Source organism: Balaenoptera borealis, assembly GCF_965194805.1.
Source record: "Balaenoptera borealis genome assembly, chromosome: 14".
Lineage (NCBI taxonomy): Eukaryota > Metazoa > Chordata > Mammalia > Artiodactyla > Balaenopteridae > Balaenoptera > Balaenoptera borealis.
In genome coordinates, this window is record NC_138875.1 from 28,565,721 (window position 1) to 28,586,053 (window position 20,333).

Below are 20,333 nucleotides of genomic sequence, written 5' to 3' on the forward strand. Positions count from 1 at the left end.
AAATCTGAAGACAAAAAGAGCTGCCTTGTATTGATGATTTACTACAGGTTAGAAACTCTCTGTACATTCTGCATATCCATCAACTCTTAATCCTTACAGTAAGTCCCAGAATAGACCCTATTTTCCCCCATTTTAAATATAGAAAACATGCTCAGAGGTTAAGTTATATGCTTACAGGGTCTCAGAGCTAGTAAGTCACAGAATTGGGACTCAGCTCTGTAAACTGAGGTGCAGGTATGTCAGGTACGTCTGATTGCAAAGGCCATATTTTTTATTTTAACCTCAGGGTCCACAGGCTTCAGAATAACAACAACAATTAAAAAAAATACGTTTTGAGCACTTCCTATATGCCAGGCTCTGTTCTAAGCATATTACATGAAGTCCCTCCTTTAATTCTCACAGCACATCTATGATGTAGGATATCATTATTCAGGGGGTGGGGCACAGGGAAGGAAGAGACTCACCCGGATCACCCAGCTAGTGAGTGATGGAGCTGGGGAGCACTTGGAATTCCGTGCCCCTAACCCCTACTAATCATCGCTCCCGGTCTGGAATGGAACCTTGGCCCTGTACCTGTCTCACCGTTCTAAAGCCATAGACACGATATGGCTCACTTGTGTTCTAGTGCAGAGACTAGGCACAGCAGGGCTGGTAAGGGCCAGATTACGTCTCAACAGTGTGGTTCTCCGAAGTTTATACCAGATTGCTAATATTTTTTTCAATACTGGATTTTTCTTTGTGGTTTAATTATTTGCTCACTCAGGTTCATTTGCTTTGGAGCTTTTTGAATGTCAGAGCTTCAGATCTCAAATGCGAGCCAAGCTTTGGCCTTTGCAACAGCCCAAGGTTAATGCAGACTGCAAACAAGGGGCCTCCAAAACCCACTGCGGCTGTGGGTCTGCTCCCTGCACCTGCTTCCTGCTCCAGCTCATTTCCTGGGTCTTGTGTGAATGGGGCCTTGATGCCCTGAGGGGCTCTGGTGTGTGTGTGTGTGTGTGTGTATGTATGTATGTATGTATGTATGTATGTATGTATGTATGTATGTATGTGTGTATACACACACACACACCCTCCCCCAACGCTTGTCTCACTGATAAGTGAATACACACACATACAGTCTACTGAAGGTGGCAGTGGGGATCTGGGGGAATAATTCCTCAATAGAGAGAAGGTGGAAAGGGCCCAGGCTGGGCATCAGGAGACCTGTGTTCTAGGCCTAGCTTGGCCACAACCACTCCATCTCAGCCAGGACACAACCCTCTGAGCCTTGATTCTGTCGTTTTTAATTTTAGAGGATTAAACTAAATTAGTATTTCCCAAACCATCTTTGCAGAATGTCAGTGTTCCTTGATATATTAATGGGAGGGTTTGGAAAAATAAGACTTGTGCAGTCAGGTAAATTCGGGAAAGTGACTTTTCTTCTATTTGTGTGTTCAAAGCTATGAGATGTTACGTAGTAGACAATCAAATATTTTTTTTTTTATTCTGGTATTTAACAAACTTACTTGATAATCAAACTCTGTTTTCATAGAACACCTATGAACACTCCTTGGGGTGCTGGCCAATGCTGAGAATGAGTTTTAGGGTATCAAGCAGTATCAAGCCCAGAATCCTCCACATTCAAACTTTAGTAACTTAATAAACAGCTAATAAATTTGCCAAATGACTGCACTGCTAACATGAGAAAAACAGTAAAAGATATTTAAAAGTGAACTTATTTTCATGTAAGGCAACCAGTTGACAAGACAGTAGAATCGAAGTGTAAAATCCATCTCTGTGGTAAATGGTAAATGAATGGTCCCCCCCAGGTGAGGTGTTGACAGTGTCCTACATCCAGCAGAACTAAAGATGCAGACAGTGTTTACCATAGTCCCGGGTTCTTAATGATGAATTTCTTTTTTAGTGCAGAAGTGCTCTTAAGGTCAGAGAAATTCAAACATTTGAATAGAAGAGAGCTTATCTCCTTGGACATGAAGATTTCCAATCCTATCTTTGTATCCCTTACTGATCCTCATACACCATGTGGCATTGATAACAGGGTTACACACACAGAATTTAATAAACAGGGATTGGTCAAATCACATTTCAAAAAGTGTCTTTGTGAGGTATGTTTGTTCACAAAGGCCAAAAACACAGTAATCCAATTTCAAAGAGAGTTACTTGCAGATTAATTTAGTATTTCTACTTAAGCATCTTTGTTTTATTGCTTTCTTTTTTCCTCTATGTAGTACATTTTATATTTGAATGGAAAATAAAATTTATAAAAGGTGTTATTTAGGTGAAAGTGTTCTGCTCTTGACCCATCTTGCTCTTAATTGTGACAGTTTGGGATGCTCTTATTTTATTTTATTTTTTTTAATTTTTTTTCTTATTTTATTTTAAAAAGATCAGGTACTACCCTTCTCCTCTTCAATGTATTTGTTGTTTGGTTGGTGTCTGTTTTACCAGCCTTTGGTAGATCCAATCACCTCACCTGGGTGGGGCTCAGAAGGCCACAACAGTCATGTATCCCAGATCTGAATCAGCAGAGAACCTCTCTGGGCCTTAGTTTAAAACCTCCAGGCCTTTTATGCAGTGAAAGCACCCTGGTATGACAGGTGAACAATCCTAGACACCTCCTTCTTTCTCCCTCTCTCTCCACAGTTCTGAGGCCTATAGCTCTTGACCACAGATAGTTTGAAAAGTCCTGCTCTAAGGCACAGCTCTGAGTATCAATCACCCCATCCTCCACCCCGTGCCAGCTTAAAACCTTTGAGTGGAATCCCGAAGTGCAGGGTCAACAGTCAAGCTCCTCCACCTGGTGCAGCAGCCCCTCCTCTTTGTCTGCCTCTCCAGATCACCCTTGGGCACCTCTCAACCAAGGCGCAGCCACCCCCAGAATCCTCTTGTCTCCAAAGGGACAGAAGGCAACACGGCTCCAGTCTTTATTCTCATTGCTGCCAATGCTTGGATCTGCTCTTTCTTTCTATCCAGCTACTAGGCCCTCATAGCTGCATCCAAATGCCACCTTTTCTGGCCCTCCAGGGAGCAGTGACTACTCTCATCTCATTTGCCCTCATGGGTCCCAGGCACACACCACTGCAGCACTGAAGGAATCCAATGTCCTTCTCTGTCTCTAAGTATATCTCTCTCTCAGAATGGCAACCTGTGGAGAGCAGTGACTGGGTCGTATGGGCCTTTGTGTATTTGAGTTCCTGACACCAAGTAGGTAGATGTTTAATACACATTTGTTTAAAACAATCAAATGCATTTGAAATTATACCAACAATGATATAGTCTACTATTGAACACCAACTGGAATCACTGTATACAAAACGTGAACTAAAGGTTGGCATAACAAGGTACACAATATGTGTTTAATAGTAACAGTAATTATAACCATTAATATTTATTGCATATTTCCTATGAGTCAGGCCTTATGCTACAATTTTGTAAGCAAACATACCCTACGAGGTGGCAACTATTGTTATCTCTATTTTAAACTTGAGAAATCAGAGGCAGAGATTGCTTAAGAAGTCACTTGCCCAAGAGCTCTTGGGTTGATCTCTTTGGTCAGCCTCTTTCCTTTCCCAGTTCCTTCCAGTGATAAATCAGAGGCTGCCCATCACTTTTAGGCCTGAGTTGGTAAGCAAATCCATGGGGGCTGCTCGCTGAGGAAGTAATATGAGTTCTCAGCTTATGAGGCTATAATGTACTTTGCAAAATAGAAGTCACTATCCCCAAGTGTGCAAAATAACTAGATCCGGAGATAGGATTCCTTGACTTAAAGAGCAGCAGCTTCAGAGCATTTGCTTGCCTATTTGACAGTGAGTGGACATTATTTGGGATTTCTCCAGGTACAGCTACACCTGAGGTCACAGCTGATCAGCTGTTATAGCAATGTCGAAAGGGAGCACTATATAGGCAGAGTCAGGAGGTCAGGTGTAAACAGAAGATGAGGAAGTGCAAGGCCTGGTGGAGTGACCTTCAGCGTAACTTCATCTTCCAATCAGGAGGGTGTTTCCAGGGGTCCGGTAAAATTTCCTCTGGGCATAGGGCTTCTAAATCCCAGCTTCACAAGGCAGGTAGTTGGTGTAGGAGGGGCAAATGAGATTTTACAAATAGTCAAACCTAGGCCCCAGCCAGCTAAAATGTGCCTGCTTTTCTTGGGACCACCCCTCTAGTGCACAGCCAGCAGAAACAACGTGCAAGGACCCAACCTAAAGTCCGTATTTTATTTGAATAAAACAGTCTCTAAATGCTGACATTTATAACTTCACAGGAAAGGTTTGGGAGGAGGGAGAAAGCGTAAAAGAACATTCTGTGTAGCGCCATGATGCTGCCAACAGTTTGTGGGTTGGACGGGGCACTGCGTTCCTCAAGATTAGACAAAACTGAGGGTTTCTTCTTCTTCTTCTTTAATAGCAAGGAAATATAAAACCTCCCCTCATGTCAGAGTCTCAACTCTTCACACTTTTTGTATAATTTTGCCCATTCAGGAGTAATATTTAACTGAAGGGAAATCAGAAAAGCTGTAGCTTTTTATTTTTTTTTCTAGAAACCAAAAGAATGTAAAGATATTGAGTTTAGCTTTCTAATTCGATTTCTGAACTTTCTATTTTTTAATGAGAGAAAGAATGTTAGTGGATATAAGGAGAAAGCATATGTTTTGGTGATTACTAGAATTTCAGTGGTTGGTATTTTATGAATATGCCACAGAACTGTACTACGAGGACCAGCAAGTGTTCAGAGTGACCCCCCACTCCTGACTCCCACCAAAGAGAAACGTCAGCAAGAAATCCAAGCAAGGGAGTTATTTTCCTTTCCACATGGAATTGAACACAGATTCTGAACTGTGAAAAGAAATTAAGAGTGAGAAATATTTTGATTTAATACATGTTCCGAGCCACCTCCTCCTAGCATGAGAGCTACACCTGAATTACAGACTGAGATTTGGTGGTTGGTTAGCTGTCAGGGCACGCTCAGAGCAAGTCATTATAACTCAATGGCTCAGGCAGGGATTAGAGGAAAAGCCACTGCTACCTACTTATGAAAAAAGGGTTTGTTAAACCATTCAGACATGTCACAGAATTGCAAGATGGCCCAGAACTGCTTAAATGATCAAGGTAAGTAATATCATGGCCATACTAATCTGTGGAAGACAGTGATCACCGTGCCATTTCTTTGATCCCAGTGGTCCCCTCTTGCTGGCAGAACCCGATTGAAATCTACCACTCGACAGGAAGCTCTCTGACAAGACCACCCCCCTAATCCTCCACACAGTTAGCCAATTAAGCAGACCATGCCCCCACTACTCACATTTTTTTCTCCCAAAACGTATCACACTTTGTTGTTATTTAATTATTTTATTTGCTCTTTTTCTCTTCTGCGTCAATTAGTAGACTGTAAACTCCATAAATACAGAAGTCTTATCTTTCTTGATCATTTTTATATTCCCAAGACTTTAAAAAAATATATTTGTAATGCATGAATAAATACTACAGCTTTTCGAAGAACACTGTATATATATTCATATTAACCCCAAGCTGTTCCTCTCTATTCCCCATTTATGTAAATCCAGCCTATTCTTCAAGGCCCAGGTATGATACCACCTCCTCCATGAAGTGTCCCATGTGCAACTCCAGTCTACAAATGAACTGTCCGTCTTCTGAGTTCTTTATCATACAGCTTAGCAATTTGTGGTTTGATAATTTACTTTTATATTTTTGCTGCATTTTCAAAATTATCCACGAGATAGAGCTTCATCTACCAGATCACAAGGAGAAATCTACAAAGAACACAGGTAATCAGTCATGAGGCAAATGTTAGTATTGTCCCCTCTGGACGCTGTTCTGAAAGGAAGACAGAGCATGTGTAAAAGTCAGAAGGTAAGGAAGCACAAGGTACCTGTGTTCAGGGAACAGCAGGAAGTCCCAGGCACTGGAGCATGGGGGAGGGGAGTGTCCAGGAGTCAGAGAGATGCAGTAGAAGGGAAAGCAGAGAGATTGGACCCTCTGCTGCCAGAGGGGCCACATGGAAAACAGAAGAATGAATGCTGGTAGCTTCTAGGAGCAAAGACCAGCCCCTGGCTAACAGCCAGAAGGTACTTCGATGCTAAAAGCACAAGGAACTAAATGAGAGCTCAACCTGAATGAGACTGGAGGCCCATCCTTGTCCAGAACCTCCAGCCCTGCACGCACCTTGATTTCAACCTCATGAGATCTTAAGCAGCTAAGGCTTCTGGACCTCTGACCTACAGAAACTGTGGGATAATAAACTTGTGTTGTTTCAAGCTGCTAAATCTATGATAAATTTTTACAGCAACAATAGAAAATGAATACAAATTTCACTATTTCTCTTATCACTACATTTTTATGGCTGGGGTTAGTAGATAAATTGGTCTTCAAAACAGGTGCCACTGACTAGCGCTAACAGATTCTGGCTGCAGCAGACCAAATGCCAAAGGGTTGAAACTGCCTCCCCTTTCAAGAGACTTCCAAGTCCTGCCGATGATGCCGGTACAGTGAACTTGCAGTTATCTTTGAGTGAAATGTGTATTTTGTTATTTATCCACCATAACTGTCTAATACTGACATCTTATCTTTGTCATCAAATACAATTGTGGTCCAGCGGATGTCTGCACCTCTGTGTGCATATGTGTGTTCAGAGGGAGATTTAACTTCACCCCAATAAGAGCATACTTGGGAGAGAAAGCCTGCTGTTTAAAGAAGACTTCTATAGAAATCTGCTGTGTTGTATTTCCCATGCTTGAATATATTATCCAAAGCGGAAGTGAAAGGAAATGAACATTATTAATGACCATGTGGTAAGCTGTGTGCTGGATGCTCTCGTGTATATTCTACTTTTCTTTGGCCCTCATAAAACTCTGCCAGGTAGGTATTAATAGCCTCATTTTTCAGAGGAGGAAAAAGAGGATCAAAGAGGCTCAGTTGCCCAAGGTCACACTACTAGTAAGTGGGGATTTAGCATCCAAATCTGCATCCAAGAGGCTTTAACTCCCTAGCATTTTAACGATCTACTATGCTGCTTTAGGAGTTGCTGAATTTATTCTTAAGCTAGTGAACTGTGTCCTGTACAGCTCAGATTTTATCTGAGTGAGTCATGACATTCTTACCTAAAATAAAGATAAACAATTCGAGGCCATATAGAAATAAGCGCTGAAATGAACGTGAAGATATTAGTTATATCAGAGAAGCAGGACATGCCAGAATGGTTAAGGAAATAAGTAGGTAAGATTTAGAAGCCAGATTGAAGAGATGTTCTATGTGAAGGAGGCAATGTGGTGACTGGAGATTAAGCTTAAGGCTAATTATGGTATTTTCTGTAGGGTAAGGTGGATTTTGCAGAACTCACAGCAAGTCAATAAGCTGAAAATGATCAGGAAACAAGGTGAGACTGTGTGGGTAGATAATAGAGGGTCTTTTAAGCCAGATAAAGAATCTTGGACTTGATGCAAGAGGAATGGATACTTCTATATCTGGCATCAATTACACATTTCACTATGGCTACCTTCATGGATGTTCCATGAAAAGCTATTTCATTCTTCTTTTTCCATTTCAATAATTAATATATTTATTTAGTTAGAGCTCTGAGGGGTGGGGTGTAAGGAATGGAAACAAAGGAGCTTTGCTCTGGGCTGATTATTGCCAAAAGGATCCCCGAAATGAAAAATGAAGCAGAGAAGCATTGCTGTGGACCAAGAAGGTGCAACGCTGGCCTGGTGGAAGTCCAGCCCACATGAATGAAGTATTTCTGGGGTTTGAGGGGCTTCCATAGGCAGGCAGAGCTGACATCCTGCACTGGGGAAATCACTTGATGGAGCCATTACTCAGCGTCCTCACCAGTGGCAGAAGAAGACACCCAGAAATAAGCTTTTCCTCTCTAAGACAGACCACTGAGACAGAGTTTCAACTATTATAATTAATATCAATTGGACCTAGAAAAATAATGGAGAAAAAGTAACTAAGAAGAGTTATTTCAGCTATTTTATTTAATAAAATAAAATTTTATTTGTACTGTCCATGAAGACTTAAGAAATCTGGAAGATTTTCTCTTCTCCTTTGCCTAATAACCTATCTCAGAGCATACATTGATGTAGGCTTCCTGGTTGAAGAGGAATGGAAGAATAAACAAACAGGGGAGCCGCTTTTTGAAACGGGAACTATTGGCTTTCTAACTTCACCTTAGATATATCCATGGGTAAATGAGGAAGGAAAATAAGCAAGTACAGGTAGTTCTTTGTGTCACAAACCTATAATCAATAGCTGGCTCCCTCTCTTTAAGTGAGCTCAGTATGAGTGACAGCAACACTGACCAATGAGAGTAGCTACAACTTGACATGTGTGTGTGTGTGTGTGTGTGTGTGTGTGTGTGTGTGTGTGTGTGTATGTGAAGTGGAGGTGGTATTTGTAACAGACACTGGCTGGTTGCATTTTCCACTTCAGGATAGAGTCGTGGATCTCAAGCTTTGGAAAATTTATTGCATTCCCCTTGTCAGATTCTGATTTGAGAGAAACACTGAACACCCGGCAACTCTTGGGAAAAAGTTCTGGCAACCATCTTCAGCTGTGACTAATCTGTCCCCTGCCCGGTTGCTGTCCTGGAACTTGAACTCTTATGGAGATCTTAAATAGGACAGTCTGGAAATCTGGATGGTTTTCATGCCCAATTGTTGCTGCATTTATTTTAAGAATATACTCCCCCATTTGGGCAATGACACAGAATGCAGAATGAAAGGTTATGGTACTATGGTGGTCAGTTCTGGGAAGGGACTTGAGAGAAAACTGAAACGACCAGGCAGCTGAAGTGGCGATGAGAAGAGAGGAGAAAGAGGGATGATGGGGGAGGGGAGCATGGGCTAGCTTTTCTGGGCTGCTGGGGAGGCAGGTTGCAAGGTGAGCAGTTACCAACACCAGCTGGGGACTCGTGTTATTTACCTTATCATAATGGCTATTTAGTGAGATTGTAGGTGACTTCATTTTCTCTTACACATGTTTTTCTAAATTTTCCAAATTTTATTCACTAACAGGTTTTGTCTTAGATGATAAAATAAACAATAAGCGTTTTTCCAAATACTCATTTGCTCTATGCAATGGGTGGAGAATCCATTTTTATTGCTGCTGTTGGGGTCTCAAAGAGAAAAATAATATCTAGTGCTAAAGGGGTTCATTACTAAACTAGGAGAAATTTGGACAGACTTTTAGGACTATGTCACTCCTACTGAAAGATGACAAGATGTCCCTTACATATTTGTAGTTGTAATACTGCCCAGTACTATGTCTTATACATTTCAGATACTTTTAAAATTGTATGGTTAGAATAAATAAAGTAAAACTATAACCAACAGCACAAAGAAGTGTATCCTGTAAGAAAAACCTCTTTGGTCCACTGGTCTTTCATGGAATATAAGACATGATAAACTGCTTCAGAACCATAGTTTTTTTACCCAATCCCAATTCCTGGTGGATGGTCAAAAGGGGACGAAGTCTCCTAACGCTTTACCAAACTTTTTAGATGTAGCTCTAAACCTATGGTTTCCTTAGTGATTTGCTCTGGTCTGTTTTTATTTTTATCCTATGTCACTCCCAAGATGCAAATTTTGTATGTTTACTACTAGGTATGTAAAATCCCTCAAACTTTTCTTTAAAAAATAACAAAGTTTTAAATATTAGGTTTAGTGTTTTGTGACTTAGTGAATAAGACCATTCTTGCTCTCCCTTTGCATCTCCTTTGTGATTTTTCAGAATGGACACCCTCCACCAGGGTCTCTGTTCACCAGATGAGGTGAAGGCTCTGCACACAGAATTGGCCTCACACCCTGGGCTTGGCCAGCCCTGGCTCCAAAGAGCTCCCTTTATAAAAAAAAAACTAACTGTAGTGGAGATCAAATTGCTTATTAGCTAGTCCCTTATTCTGGGCTCCAATATTTAACCCACTGGCAAGGGTTCTTGAGGGATAACTCAGAAGCTGAGATATACTACTGACCTTGTCAAAGACTTCGGAAATACAGTGGGAAAAAAAGGTGGTGATGGGAAAAGTCAGAAAACCTGGAACCTAGCACTTTCTCTGCACAAAAGTCGTTCAGTGACATTGGACAAAGACTTGAACCCTCTGGGTTGTTTTTTTTTTTTTTAAGATTTTTTGGTTATTTAAATGTTCTTCTTTTATTTTTTTATTTTTTAATTAATTAATTAATTAATTTATGGCTGTGTTGGGTCTTCGTTTCTGTGCGAGGGCTTTCTCTAGTTGCGGCAAGCGGGGGCCACTCTTCATTGCGGTGTGCGGGCCTCTCACTATCGTGGCCTCTCTTGTTGTGGAGCACAGGCTCCAGACGCACAGGCTCAGTAATTGTGGCTCACAGGCCCAGTTGTTCCGTGGCATGTGGGATCTTCCCAGACCAGGGCTCGCACCCGTGTCCCCTGCATTGGCAGGCAGATTCTCAACCACTGCGCCACCAGGGAAGCCCCCCCTCTGGGTTTTGATTTCCTTGCCTGTCAAGTGGGAGAAGAACACCTATCTGCAAATCTCAGTGGAGTCTGAAGATCAAATAAAAGTCAGGAAATGTGCTTTGAAAAGCAGAATGCCCTGTTCAGAGGTAAGGGGTAACTGGGATGTAGCCTCAGGGGAAGCTTTTTATCTCTCTATGTCTTCAGATCCTCCATCAACATGCGAGCCGACCTGACACACTCATGCCCACCTTCTCAAGCTCCCCAAGCCCTTCAGAGAAGAATGGGAAACTCCAAGCAGAGGCAGCTCTTGGGACTTGCTTGCTCTACTCTGTTGATCCTCCCTCTTAATGCCTCCTTTTTATCCAACTTGTTCTAAATCCTTATGTAATAGGGCAAACACTCATATCAACTTGCTTTTATAGTATGCAATTTACTACTCTGAAATTTATTTTATGGGTCCTTTTTCCTGTAGAATGGGTGTTTATTTCTAGTCATTAATGGTTAGTCTCTCATTATTCTCTCTAATTGCTTTCCATATGTGTATATATCTACCTCTTGTCTCCTGATAGCTTTACAAGGTCTTTGAGGGAGGCATGTTTCCTGGTACTTCATCATTTCACCCAGCACTTAGCACCAGGCACACCACCCTTCATGCCCAGCACACTTTAAAACCAGTGTGTCCTCCATCCCTCCGGGATGCAGTTCCACATTCTCTGCATGGCAACTATACCCTCTTAAAAGTCCATCCCCACTCAACTGCTAACTTCAGTCTAGCTAGGTGCCTTCCCGTACCCCCCCACATACACCCACCTCCAGGTCTTCGCTCATCTGGTGCCTCACTCAATCACTATGCCTCCATTCTCGAAGGTTCAAGTCCAGGATTCATTTTTCACTGAACACTGTCATCCTTTCTGATCCTGGATCAGTACGGCTCCCATTGTCGGCCGCTGAGTTCGCACAGATTAAACTTGGTCTGCATTTATTCTCTGGTTGTTTTATGTATGCTAACTTAAGTCTCTTTGCAGTATAGTATACGGAAATTAAGGTAAGGGGCCCTTCCTTTTTTTTCGTTTGTTCTGGTCTCTCTATTTGTTATATCTTGGCACTATGTTACATGTTAAGTAACTAAAGAGCTCCCAATCATTTTGAAGAATGTAAGCTCTTTATGAACCAGCATATATATTTTATTCCACAAAGTAGTAAAGACCTCTGAAAGATCAACATTTAAGCTTTAGTCTATAATACTTTGCACACAGTAAACATTCAATAAAAGATCTATTTACCAGAACTTGCGATAACCTGAGCTGTTCCTCCACACACTCACAGCAGCGCAGCTAATACCCATGGTACCACAAAGAGGAGTTTTCAGAAGTTTTCAAACAGCCATTACCATGACCAAAAATTAAGCACCTGTGCATCTGTGGGATGGGAAAGGTGGAGCCTGCCTGGAATCCCTGACTTCTTTTTAAATACTCACCTTTTCTATATGTGGCCTTTGCAGGGAGGCAGAATGGCATAGGATAAAGGGGTCTGGCGTTGTTTTTATGCTCCATGAATTGGGGGACCTTAGACTGAAGGCCTGTTAAGAATGAGTGTGTCACTTCCCATCAAGGGCTGACTACAGAACAAAGCCTTCTAAGAAGCTGGAGCACTGCTAGAACCACGACCAAGTTTTGCTTGCTGCACCCGCAGCCCCCGTTTTCTCATCACCCACTTATTCATTACCTCTTTGCCATCTGAATTTGGCACATAGCCCACCACCCCTTAACCATATGAGGCACTAAATACATAACTGTTAACTTGTCTGTTGTCTCCAGAGCCACCAGTATGTTCATACATATTCTCATCTAACCTCATCTTCTATGAACTCTGCAGCTTGGGCCCTAGTGGCTACCCCGTTCTTCTGAAATCCATTCTTCCTTGAGTCCTTGGTTCTTCTCCAACACTTCTGTCATTTCTTCTCTGTATCTGTCTGACCCCCTCTTATTCTGCCTCTCTCTTTAAGGTGAGCCACAGGGGTCCCCCCATCTACCCTCTTTCCTTCATTCTCCACAATTGTCCCCTTTGGTAAACCTCTAGCTCTAGCTCTGTACAGTGCTGCCAACTGCCGCCTCAACAACTCGTCTCCTCACACGCCAACCAGATTCTCTCTTGGATTTCTATAATTCTGTTCATGTGCCACCACTCTTCCAGTTGCCTGAGGCCAACGTATTGGAACTATCTTTGACTTTAGCTAAAGAGGGAAAGAGATGAGTCAGGAATTACTCTATTATTTTTTTGCTTGGGCATCTGAGTAGGTAATGATGCTTTTATGATGCTTATAATCTAGGGGGTGGTCTGGGGGAGGAAGGGCAGGGTAGTGGGTACAATCCAAATAAGAAAGGGATAATTACAATATCATATGAAAAATTCAAAGATGGGATAAGTTTGCCCAACCCAGGCTAGAGGGAGGGAGCAGTCAGGGGAAAAAGACAAATTATAATTTGGTCATTTCACGAGTTTCGCCTGAATAATGGAATGGCTGCCCACTGTCTACTTAATTAAGCACAAGCCCCAGAGTGTGGGGAAAAACCTTTAAACTCCAGCACAACATTCTTTTCCAAACTTATCTACCATGATTCCCCAACTACAGAGCCTAACCTCAATAAAAGTAGACAAAACACCATTTCCCAAATGTTTCTTGGGTATGTCCACCTAAATACCTTTGTTTACATAGCTTCCTTCCTACTCTGTGCTTGCCTCCACTTCCTCTCAACACCATCTCACCATCTCCATTCTCCAAAAGACTCTTCCATCCGTTAAGACCCATCTTGAATGGTAACTACCAAACAGAAGCATTTCCTGGTCCCACCTCTCCACCCCCACTGAAAACGTGGCGGTGGCTCACCCTCACTTGGACAGCCCAGAATGTCCTTCTCTATTGACAGCCCAGTCTCTTCTCTATGACTTTCTGATTGCCGTTACAGTCTGCCTTATGAGTTGCATCTGTTTTCCTCCCCTAAATTATACAGGAGAGCCTTCTGGATTGTAACCTCTTTGACAGCAAAAGCATTGAGATACTTAATGCTTTTTTACTATTGTTAATTAATAGTAATTCATTCTTGAATTACTCCCCCAGGACTTCACCAAGCCATGCATATACTAGACACTAAATAAATAATTTTTAAAAATTTTCTCTTGTCTTTGTCAGTTCCCCTTGAATTCAGTGTGAAGTGCTATACTGGCACAAGCATAGTTCACAATCCTAACAAGTATTCAGTCCTGTTGCTTGTTTGTTTATACAGTGACGAGATGGTTTTCTGGAGGGTCCTTTCAAAGGCACCATCCTTATCTCTGCCCAGTGACAGGCTAGCCTTTGGAAGCCATGCTTTACTGATTTCTCTGGCCAAGAAAGGCTCCATGTTGTATCAAAGCCAAGTCTGTCAAAATTGTGACTTCTCTGCACCCACACCTGAATCTTCATAATTCTTCAAAACCACAGAAATATATATGAAAACTTCCAACAGGATGGGGGAATGTTTGCCAACTGTGAGAAGATAAATGACCTGGAGACTTCATGCTCCAAAAACAGATTGCTGGATTTCTGGTTCAACGTAGCAAAAGAGATGCTGTTTATTTGTTTGTTTGTTTTTTTCATTGCCAGAAAGTTATGGGTCACAACATTTAATTTGATTAATTCCAAAAGGAAACCTTAGGAGAAACTGTGGGAGGCTCGATAAAATAAGTATGTGCAATTGTTAAGACAGGAAAGGAAAAAAAAATGACTTCCATCAGAGTCCACAAAGATCACTTCCAGTCCCAAACACGGGTCCCCAGAGATAGCCTGGAAGCCAAATTATTGTCAAAGAGATGCTTACCTTTTACAACAGCTCACAGCAAAAGAAAACATATAGCTTAACATCTCTCCCACAATTCACCTTTCTGTTTTGTTTTTTTTTTTCTTTTATTCTCTCTGTCTCTTCCTTTCCCTTTCCCCCTGCCTTATGTTACTCTTCCCAGTCTGAGCTCTTCTACCAATTAGATATGTATCATTGGATGAGTCACTTGAACTTCCTAAGCCCCAGTATGCTCAAACACCTAAGCAAAATGAGGTGTTTATATTACATTATTAAGATTCTTTTACTTCTGAGCATGAATATAAATGCAAGTTTGCTCTATCTGCTCCTATACAATTGGTCATATTAGTGCTCTAACTTATTTGTTTCTAAGGTAATGAACTATGGTTTCAGCCTGCACAAAGAACAAGCTAATTTGCTGGTGGATCCTATGAGGTTCCATCTTTTGGAAAGGTGAGATCAAATGGCTAAGTGAAGTCACTTGAGCCAAAGATAAATTGGGTGTCACACAGATTAAGACACGGACCAGAGGAATCTGTTTTGAAACTTCACTGAACAGCTAATTAATTGGCCAACTTGGCCATAACTTCAGCGTTTTCTCTTTAACTGCACAATCTAGGGGTGTGTGTGTGTGTGTGTGTGTGTGTGTGTGTATTCAAATTCCATTGTATAAATTTGAGAATCCTAGACTATCATGTCTGGTTAGAACATTTATTATCCTCGTATCACTTGGGAAAACTGAGAGTCAAAAATATAAAGAGGTCTTTCAGCTGGTTAGCATAGGAGACAAGACTGGGGCAGGTACTCATAACCCTGCTAAACCACACAGCAACCATTAGCGAATTAATCTTTCACTTCCTCCTACAGGATGACCCAGAATTCAACTTGGATTAAGGTTAAACAGACCACACTTCATCAGCTTTCCATTTTCTACTCTTCCTTCTTTCCTGGTTTTAACTTTCTCCTCCCATGAGTCCTCTTCTTCCTTCTATTCCAGTTTTAGAAAACTTTCCTCACACATGTTTCTTTTGTATGGTTTTCATGACATTTTGTCCATGTGGTTAATTCCCTCATCTGAATGACTGCTTTGAGGAGACTTTTGTATTATTTTTGGCTTGGGCATCCATTTCCGGCCTGTGAGTGACAACAGAGACTGCCTCCCAAAATGCCCACAGTGCCATTAAGAGGAGCTGTCATAGGGTAAGATAGAGCCACAAGGAGAGGTGGAGTCAGCCAGGCTCAAGGGAATCCAGCCACATACATGGCAGGACTCTGATATCTGAGAGGTGAGCTAAGAATGAATTCTCAGCATCCATTAATCATGAGGAAAGTACTTGACATCGGGGACTCAGGATGGCAACCTTGACTAAGAATGGCATTGGACTAAGAGGTAACAGGTATAAACTTACACTTCTCACTGCTTCTCCAACATCTGATGGGAGCCTGGACAGCAGTGGTCAAAATGCCTGAAGTTCCTGGCATAATTTTAGGTCAAAGTATGCAAAGATTGTTTCCAAGAGGTTGGAACAGGAAGAACATCATTCACACTAGAGACCTCTTCCACCACCTCATGAGAACTTGGCTCTGGGAGCATATAGCATCATTCTGACTATGTATTGTCACCCTTGGACAGGTTTGCTCTCTCGGAATCTGCTGAATGTCAGGGTGCATGAGATGGTGGTGCCTGGTGGGAGAGCAGCACAAATGAGGGCCAATAAGGCTTCTCCCAACTCTGAGAGTCTGTGGATTACACCTTCCCACTATTTATCCATTATTTGGCCCCAAGCAAGCGTTTTTGTAAGTGAAGATTTACCAGATGGTGTGCATTTAGAAAATAGGTCAAAAGAGTCACTGCCTTTTGAAACCAAAGAAGCAGTAGGACAGAAGGAGTAAAATACAGGAAAAAGGCAAGGAGTCTGTGTAATTTCTTAGATCTAGGTATGTTGTAAGGGGGCTAACAAGACAATGCATCCATCTGCTGGGGCAGGGGGATGGAGGATGGAGGATGAATGACTTTCCAAGCAGGAAAGAGGAAATGGAGTGTGCAACTGCTGCTATTGCTAAATGGGGTCTCTAATTCCTCTCTCCATAATAGTAATGACTTCCATTTATATGGTGCCTTTCATCAGTTCTGATCTGAGGGAGAGCTCAAAGTCCTCTTTTCACTCCACTCCTAAATCTGGTCCTCAACAGGGTAAAGAATGATATCTGTATTTATGCCATATCTATTTTAGAGAAGAGTAGCTCATGTGAAATTGGACATTAAGATGCTATGGAAATGAACCCAGAAGGGAGAAGGAAGAGGTAGAGGAAGAGAAGGTGTGGAAGGGAAGATGCTTATTTCTAATCATGACCTTCAGTACCATCCAGCTGAACAGACACCTCGACTCGGATACTCTGAAAGATCTTAATGCCTCCAGTAACCTTAGCTTCATCCCATCTGTCTCCCAGCTTTTAATGGGACTTGGCACTCTTTGGAATGTATAATATTAAGGTGAATGCATTGGGTTCCAAGTGCTACTAAGGACATTTTTTTCCTGATGCTTTAGGGGTTCAGGAATAGAGGGGACATTTAGGATATAGGCAAGGAGAGGCCAAGGTTTGGAAGGAAAGGGAATGATAAGGAATCTGGTCTGTTCCAATAAGATATTCAACAAGATGTGTAGGCATAACTTATATAGACACAGAAGCCACTAACAATTAAGACTCATGAAAATGTTCAGAAAAAAAAAAGAAAAACCTCATACAACACAAAAATAAGCACAAAGCAGTGGCACAAATAACTCAGGGAACTGGATTTCAGTAAGGACAGAAGTGGAAACCCTGTCAACGTATATATCAATATTTCCAGGCTGATATTTAGAAAAGTTTAGGCCATAAGAAATCCTCCTTCATTGGTTGGGAACTGAATAAAGGGATATCTTTTTGTCTTAATTACTCTCTTCTGCACTTATCACATAATCACTGTGCAGATGCCCTAGGGGAAAGCATGTAATCAGAGGATAGATGGGATTCTGAGAGGAAGGGTGGTGGTGGGATATAGGGACACTGGGCTGGGGACAAGGACCTGTGTTCTAGACTTGGCCTTAACTAGTTGGGTGACATGCAGCTGAGTTGCAATGCAGTGGGCAAAGCCCTGGGTTTAGAATAAAAAGTGACAGCTTTCTGAACTTGGACAGGTCACTTGATCTCTGAGCGTCAGTGTCCTGATCCATAAAATGGGAATGAAAATATTTCTCTTCTAAGATTGCAGGAAGGATGTTATAAGAAATACATGTGAAATGGCTTTAAGAATTGAAGGGCTTCCCTGTGGCGCAGTGGTTGAGAATCTGCCTGCCAATGCAGGGGACACGGGTACAAGCCCTGGTCTGGGAAGATCCCACATGCCACAGAGCAACTAGGCCCGTGAGCCACAACTACTGAGCCTGCGCGTCTGGAGCCTGTGCTCCACAACAAGAGAGGCCGCGATAGTGAGAGGCCGCGCACCGCAATGAAGAGTGGCCCCCGCTTGCCGCAACTAGAGAAAGCCCTCGCACAGAAACGAAGACCCAATACAGCCAAAAATAAATAAATAAATTAAAAAAAAAAAAATTGAAACATGTCATACAGAAGAGGTCTGGCCCAACTCTTTGAGTTACAGATTGGCAGATAGTACCCCAGAGAGGTAGGATACCATGCCTAAGGTCATAACAGAGTTGGGTGCAGTACTCAATTCCTAGGCTGAATCCAGCTTTCTGTAGATGGCTGCAAAACAAGTAAGAAGCTGGGGAAGGGGAGGGAGAATTTTAAATGAAGTAACGACCACCTTGTGAATGCAAACACAAGGAATTTTGTATGGCTAGAGTGTGGCCGCCCTCAGAGACACAGTGACCAGATGAACCCCTAGCTGGCAAAATTCAACCAGGACCCAGCTGTAATACGATCCAGACACGCAGACGTCCCAGTAAGACTGCTGAGAACCCTAATGGCAACAATGGCTGGTTTTAGCTTCTGAGACCTTGTTTCTCAGGTCTGTTAACTTACGATTCTTGCTTGTAGGTTCTCAGCAATAACATACCACCATTGTTTTCTAGCTAAATAATGCCAAGGAAATAGAAATAAGAATGCCCTCTGTCATGGATAGTTCTGGTTCTATGGATAAATTCCACCACACTGAAAGAGAAAGCAACAGTACTTCTCATGTGAAAGTTTAATCTTTTAGCAAATACTGTCTGGGTGGGCTTAATTTAGGCTTTGCACAAAAAACAAACACCTTCAACAAAGTCTGATGATCAGAAATGGGGAAACCCAGAAGAGCACATCCACTTGGGCAGACATGAAGTGTGGGCCATTTATCACCTTAGCAAGTGCAGGAAACATGACTGCTAATTGGTCTCTTCATTAACCAAGGAGACCATCTACCACGACAGCAACTCAAAGCTGGGGGTGATTTGGAGCAATATTTAAGTAGCTTCTAACTCATAATCATATTTCTTTCTTCCTTCCTTCCTTCCTTCCTTCCTTCCTTCCTTCCTTCCTTCCTTTCTTTCTTGATAGATCTTTATTGGAGTACAATTGCTTCACAACACTGTGTTAGTTTCTGTTGTACACCAAAGTGAATCAGCCATATGCATACATATGTCCCCATATCCCCTCCCTCTTGACCCTCCCACCCACTCTCCCTATCCCAACCCTCTAGAAAGGAAACCATAAACCAGACAAAAAGACAACCCTCAGAATGGGAGAAAATATTTGCAAATTAAACAACAGACAAAAGATTAATCTCCAAAATATACAAACAGCTCATGGAGCTCAATATCAAAAAAATGAACAGTCCAGTTAAAAAATTGGTGGAGGATCTAAATAGACATTTCACCAAGGAAGACATACAGATGGCCAAGAGGAACATGAAAAGATGTTCAACATCACTAATTATGAGAGAAATGCAGATCAAAACTACAATGAGGTATCACCTCAAGCAGGTCAGAATGGCCATTATCAAAACATATTTCTTTTCGAAATCTGCTGGCCTAGAAAATGTCTCTAAATCCTCATGAATAGACTGCCTTCACCTTCACTAATTATGGACTCCGCATGAAGGGAGAAGACAAACAAGGGATACACATCATAAACAGAGGTGAAATAGCACACCCAAAGCTTATCAGGGGTGATCAGTCCTTTAAACCAGGCTTTGGCCAGAGGGTTTGTACTGTTTGGGGGTAGGGAGAGCACGAGGAATCCTTTTAGCTTCTGCAGCTCCTAAGAAAGGAGTTTCTACCTTTTTTCTTAGTAAATAACTACTTTGTTCTACAGGAGTCTTTTATCATCTGTGTGATGTGTGGACATGGACAAAGGGATATTTACGCAGAAGTATGAGGCTTCCATGGCAAGGAAAGTTTATGTGGGTGGGCAGGTTAGCAAGGAAATTCTCCCAGCAACTGACAAGGAATGAGCTCTTCCTAGTAGCCACCAGCACTTCAGTTAAGAGATTAGTGGGCAAATCCCATCCCCAGTGGATGTGCGAAGAGACACAGCGGTAGGTTCCAGCAGAGGCAGGAGGCTCACAGTGCCTTTCAGTCAGGTTCTCCCCACCCCCACCTTTATGCAGGGAAATGACAGGTCAGGGCTTCACTTTAGGGGTCTACTAAGAGCTGCTTATCAAATGCCAAAAAGAGGACAACATGGCTTTGGGCTGTGGCTTCCTTATCAGGTAGACTTCAAGATTCACTGGTCATCAGCTTCCAATGGTTCTCCTGTAGATGTTTCAACCTACGATGTGTGACATCTAGAGCTAGCATGTCAGGTAAATTAGATATTCATTCCCATCCAACTTTGACATTCTTGGGATCTTGTTGGTATTACTAGAGAGTTTTAGAGGTTTTATCCAACTAGCAAATTTACCGTCAGATCAGATGAAGACTTAGGCATAGCGTCTTTAATTAAAACCATAAAGGTAGTGGGTATGGTTGCAGTCTTGGCAGCTATTGGGGATGCCTCTGGGCCCACAGTTCTCAGGCAATGGCTCCAAGAAAGGAAAGACAGAAAATAACTGATTAAACAATGCATAAAA

General features: G+C 42.1%; 1 protein-coding gene across 6 annotated transcripts in view; it reads right to left on the minus strand.

Annotated features, from left to right (window-relative positions):
- SETBP1 (SET binding protein 1) overlaps window positions 1-20,333 on the minus strand; it is a 383,472-nt gene that overhangs the window by 91,653 nt on the left and 271,486 nt on the right. The window lies entirely within an intron of this gene.